Genomic DNA, 6,098 nt, shown 5'->3' with positions numbered 1-6,098 from the left:
TTTCTGGTATTTTCTTTCCTGAATTGCTTTTTAACATTCATTTCTTGTCCATCAAGTTTGTACATATTAAGTTACTACATTTTATACTACAGTTTATTTCAATTCACATATTTTGTCCCTCCCTTCTCTTACCCCATTTTTCACCTCAAATTTTGAATTCTTCCCTGTCTCAGCCTGTTTCTTTTTTCTTTTCTTCTCTCATCCTGCCCTTTTATTTTTCTCTATTCTCCTTCTCCTCTGTTTCTTTTTGTCTCAAATTTTAACTTTTAACGGTCTTATCCTGCTTTTTCTTCCTCACTCTTAGTATTCCCTCTCCCACTATCATATCAAAATCATTTCCCATTCCTCTAGACATCACTTGAGCTTTTCTTTCTTTCATTTTTCCCTCTTATTCCCACCCCACCTATATTAATTTTAACTCAATTGTTGTTAATAGTACTGTGGCAGATTGTTCTCTCCAACTTGGCTCCTCTATTCTTATTATTTATTTACTTTTTTCCTTCATTTTTCTTTCTCAATCTCACTTTATTTTATCTTCTGTTTAAAACTAATACCATATGCTTCTCTTCTCATACATCATTCTAGGTTCTTCATTCTTTTTTATTTATGATGTAAATTTTACTTTCTCTCTTCACATTGCTCCAATTCCCAATTCTTATTAGTGTTCCTCCCCCTACCCTCTCAAAATCCTTTTTCTTTCAGTAGATCATTTCATATTGCCTTCTTTCTTATAATACTCTTAATCTCTTTACACACTTACTAATACTAGTTCACTTGCTGTTGATAGTGGGATTGCAGGGGGAAGTTATTTTTCCAGGTGTGGGTTTATTTCCTGGGTTTTGTGGTTTTGTTCTGGCAGCACCTGCACAACAACATACAAGATGTGGTGGATGGAGTGATCCTCAGTCAACCAGCTGGAGGGAAGTCCTGACCAAAGAAGGACCCAACAACAATCAAAACTCAATTACATCCAGAGAGCCAACATAAATAGCAGAAAGGGCATCCCAAAAGAAACAAGTTCAGGAGATCAAGGAGACTGCACTACTGAATATCACAGATCTCCTACCATGGAGGTTCACAAAACAAACTCAGAGAATTAACACATATCAATTAATCCCTGACTGGTATGGCTCAGTAGATTGAGAACCTGCCTGTGGACTGGGTGGTCATGAGATCGATTGCCAGACAGGGCATATGTTTGGGTTGAAGGCCATATCTCCAGTGAGGGACACATAGGAGGCAACCACACATTGATGTTTTTCTCCTTCTTTTTCTCCCTCCCTTCTCCTCCCTCTAAAAATAAACAAATAAATAAAATATTAAAAAAGAACTTTTTTTTTCATATTGTCCTCTCTTGCCTTTAAAGTGGCCCTCCTAAACCAAGAGGGAGATTGTGGTATGTCCTGCTGGACTCCCCTGCTACAACTAAGTACATGGGAGCAGAGAGAGCATAGGCCAGGACAAGAAAAACAGAATAATTTAAGTTACAGAAGCAGACAAGAAGAGACTCACAAATACCTGGAAGACAAAGAAACAATGGGCAATCAAAAACAAAGGAAGAATTCTCAGAAAGAGTGCCAAATGGCATAGAGCAGGGGTGACAAAATCATTTTCACTGGGGGCCACATTAGCCCCACAGTTGCCTTCAAAGGGCCGAATGTAATTTCAACAGGAACCTAAATAACAAAACAAAGAAACAAGCAAAATATAACCAAAGACACTGAAATAGAGGACAGACTGACAGTGACCAGAGGGAAGAGAAGAGGGAATTTCAGGAGACAATGGGAAGGGTTTACAGGAACAAATTTAAAGGACACATGGAAAAAACTAGGGGGAGGGTGGTAATGGGAGGGAAGAGGGGAGGGTTGGGTGGGTGGGCTGGATTGGGAGTAAAAGGGAGAAAACTATACTTGAACAATGATTAAAATAAAATTTTAAAAAAGAAAATAAAAAAGAAATACATAGAGCAATGTTAAAAACAAAAACAAAAACAAAAAAACTCCTTAACAGTTAAGGAGTAGTTACATTTATATAGTCCTAAAATTATGTCAGCACTTTGAAGGCAACTGCAAGGCTGATGTGGCCCCCAGTGAAAATGAGTTTGACATCCCTGGCATATAGGCAAGTAAACTATCAGATATTGAGATCAAAACAATGGTTATAAGGGAGCTTAATGAGCTCAGTGAGAATTACCAAAAACTACATGGAAGCTACAAGAAATTTACAGCAAACTATATCATCATGAAAAAGGACATAGAAACATACAAGAAGAGCCAAGAGGAAATGAAAAATACAACTTCTGAACTGAAGAACACAGTAGAAGGAATCAAAAGTAGATTAAATGATGCACAGGATCAAATCACTGGGCTGAAGGAAAAGGTAGAAAAACCTCAAGAAAAGGAAAAAAGACTCAAAACAAACAAAGAGGGTTTAAGGGAACTGCAGGACAACATGACATGGAAAAATATCTGTATAACAGGGATACCAGAAGGAGAAGAGGAGGACTAAGGGGCAGAAAAACTGTTTGAAAAAGTAATGATGGAAAACATTCCGATTTTGACGAGAGAAAAAGCCATACGATTTCAGAAAGTTCCGTGGGTCCCAATCAAGAGGAACCCAATGAGGCCTACTCCAAGAGACTTCATAATTAACATGGCAAAATTCAAAGACAAAGACAGAATCTTAAGGGCAGCAAGGGAGAAACAGGAAGCAACATACAATGGAGCTCCAATAAGGCCAGCAGCTGAGTTCTGAAGGGAAACACTATAAGCAAGGAGAGAATGGCAGAAAATATTCCAAGTAATAAAAAGCAAAGTCCTTCAAGACTACTCTACCCAGCAAGGCTGTCATTTAAAATGGAAGGCAAAATAAGGAGTTTTCCAGACAATGGAAGGCCAGAATACACCTCCACCAAACCAGCCTTGCAAGATACGCTGAAGGGACTGATGTAAGAAGATGAAAGAAAAGAGACAGAAAGGAACACAGGTACAAAGGGGGAAAATGGCAATGAATTAGTACCTTTCAATAATAATGTTAAATGTGAATGCATTAAATGTTCCAATGAAAAGACATAGGGTAGCTGAATGGATAAGAAAACATGACCTGCACATATGCTACCTACAAGGGACCAACACCAAAACAAAAAACCTACACAGACTGAAAGTAAAGGGTTAGAAAAACACATTCCAAGCAAACAGACAAAAAAAAAAAACAGCCACTGTAGCAATACTTATATCAGAGAAAATAGACTTCAAAACAAAGGGCTTAAAAAGAGACACAAAAGGCCACTTCAAATTACTCAAGGAAAGAGTCCTTGAAAAAGACATAAATATTATAAACATATATGCACCCAACATAGGAGCACCCAAATATATAAGGAAAATCTTAGAGGGCTTCAGGAACAATATAGACAGCAACACACTTATAGTAGGATTTTTACACCCCACTGTCAACAATGGATAGGACTTTCAAAGAAAATATCAACAAGGGTATTATGGAAAAGAAAGACGTATAAGACAAAATGGACTTAACTGATAAATGTACAGAACCATTCATCTCAAACAAGCAAAATACACATTCTTTTCAAATGCACATGGAATATTTTCAAAGATAGACCACATGACAGGACACTAAACAAGCCTCAACAATTTCAAGAAAACTGAAATCTTATGAAGCATTTCCTCAGACCACAAGGGCCTGAAACTAGAAACCATCCCCTCAAAGAAAACACTAAAAATCACTCAAAGTCATGCAGATTAAATAGCATGCTATTAAACAATGAATGGGTTAATAATGATTTCAAGGAAGACATTAAAATGTTTCTGGAAACAACTGAAAAAGAATTCACAACAACCCAAAACATATGGGACACAGCGAAGGCAATCCTGAGAGGGAAGTGCATAGTGATACAGGCCTACCTAAAAAGGATAGAAACATTTCAAATAAACAACCTAACCCTACATCTATAAGAACTGGAGGAACAACAAAAAAACGAAGCCCAGAGCAAGTAGAAGGGAGGAAATAACCAAGATCATAGCCGAATTAAATAGCACAGAGACTAAAAGAAATATGCTAAGGATAAAAAAATTCAGGAGCTGGTTCTTTGAAAAGATAAACAAAATTGATAAGCCTTTAAGCAGGCTCATCAAGAAAAAAAGAGAGAGGATCCAAATAAACACAATCAGAAATGAAAGAGGAGAGATTACCTCAGATACCACAGAAATACAAAGGATTGCAAGAAATTTCTATGAAGAACTCCATGCCAAGAAATTTGAAAATCTTCCAAAACTGAATGAAGAACAAGCAGAAAGCCTGAACAGACCAGTAACAGCTGACGAAATCAAAGAAGTAATAAAAAAGCTCCCAGCATACAAAGCCCTGGGCTGGACTGTTTTACAGGAGAATTTTACAAAGCATTTAAAGAAGAGTTAACCCCTATCCTTCATAGACTATTCCAGAAAATCCAAGAAGACCAAAACCAGGCAAAGACACAACAAAGAAAACTACAGGCCAATTTTACTGATGAACATAAATGCTAAAATCCTCAACAAAATGATGGCAGACTGCATCCAGCAATACACCAAAAAGATCATACACCATGATCAAGTAGGATACATGATGGGGATTCAAGGATGGTGCAATATTCACAAATCAATTAATGTAACACATCACATAAAAAAAAAGATAAAAACACATGATTATATCAAGAGGTGCAGTAAAAGCATTTGATAAGGTAGAGCACTCATTTATGATAAAAATACTCAGCTTCCCTGGCTGGCTTGGCTCAGTGGATTGAGTGCAGGCTGGGAACCAAAGTGTCCCAGGTTCGATTCCCAGCCAGGGTACATTCCTGGGTTGCAGGCCATAACCCCCAGCAACTACACATTAATGTCTCTCTCCCTCCCCCCCCCCCCTCTCTCTCTCTCTCTCTCTCTCTCCACCCCTCTTTCTTCCCTAAAAATAAATAAAATCTTTAAAAAAATTATTTAAAAAAATACTCAGCTAAGTGGGGATAGAGGGAGCATAGCTCAACATACTAAAGGCTATATGAGAAACCTAGAGCCAACATCATATTCAATGGTTCAAAACTAAAAGTTTTCCCACTAAGACCAGGAACAAATCAAGGATGCCTGCTTTCACCACTTCTATTCAATATAGCATTGTAAGTCCTAGCCACTGTGATCAGATAAGAATAAGAAATAAAAAAACATCCAAATTGGAAAGGAGGATGTAAAATCATCATTGTTTACAGATAGCATGATAGTGTACATAGAAAACCCCACAGACTTCAGGAAAAAACTACTCGACCTAATAAGTGAATTTGGCAATGCAGTGGGATACAAAGTCAATATTCCAAAATCCAGGGCATTTTTGTACACCAGGAATGAAATGTCAGAAACAGAAATCAGAAAAAAATCCCATTTGCTATAGCAAGAAGAAAAATAAAGTACCTAGGAATAAACCTAACCAAGGATGTAGAAGACGTGTACTCAGAAAACTGCAGGACACTGAAAAAAGCCATTAAGGAAGACATAAATAAGTGGAAGCATATACCGTGTTCATGGACTGCAAGAATTACCATCATTAAAATTTCCAAAGGATTTTATAGATTCCACACAATCCCTATTAAAATACCAATGATGGCCCTCACTGGAACGGGTCAGAGGATTGAGTGGTGGACTGTGAACCAAAAGGTTGCTGGTTCAATTCCCAGTCAGGGTACATGCTCCTCCATTGTGGGCCATGTCCCCATTTGGAGGCTTTCAAGAGGCAAGCATCCTCTTGAACATCAATGTTTTTCTCCTCTCTTTGTCCCTACCTCCTTCTCTCTCTAAAAATAAGTGGAATCTTTTAAAAATTATTTTTTAAAAATTTCAATGACTTATTTTACAGATATAGAACAAAAAATTGAAAAATTTATATGGAAGCATAAAAGACCCTAAACAGCCTCAGCAATTTTGAGAAAAAAGAACAAAGTAGGAGGAATAACAATACCTGATATCAAACTATATTACAAGTCTACTGCAATCAAAACAGCCTGGTACTGGCATAAGAATAGACACATCAATGTAACAGAACAGACAGCCTAGAAATAAACC

The 6,098-nt window shown here is 37.3% G+C and overlaps 1 pseudogene; it reads right to left on the bottom strand.

Annotated features, from left to right (window-relative positions):
• Window positions 1-1,343: 1,343 nt before the first annotated feature.
• LOC114505879 lies at window positions 1,344-1,464 on the bottom strand (annotated as a pseudogene).
• Between the last annotated feature and the right edge of the window lie 4,634 nt (window positions 1,465-6,098).

The sequence above is a fragment of the Phyllostomus discolor genome, chromosome X, assembly GCF_004126475.2.
Source record: "Phyllostomus discolor isolate MPI-MPIP mPhyDis1 chromosome X, mPhyDis1.pri.v3, whole genome shotgun sequence".
In the NCBI taxonomy this organism is placed as follows: Eukaryota; Metazoa; Chordata; class Mammalia; order Chiroptera; family Phyllostomidae; genus Phyllostomus; species Phyllostomus discolor.
This window is presented reverse-complemented; position numbering and strand designations above follow the sequence as displayed.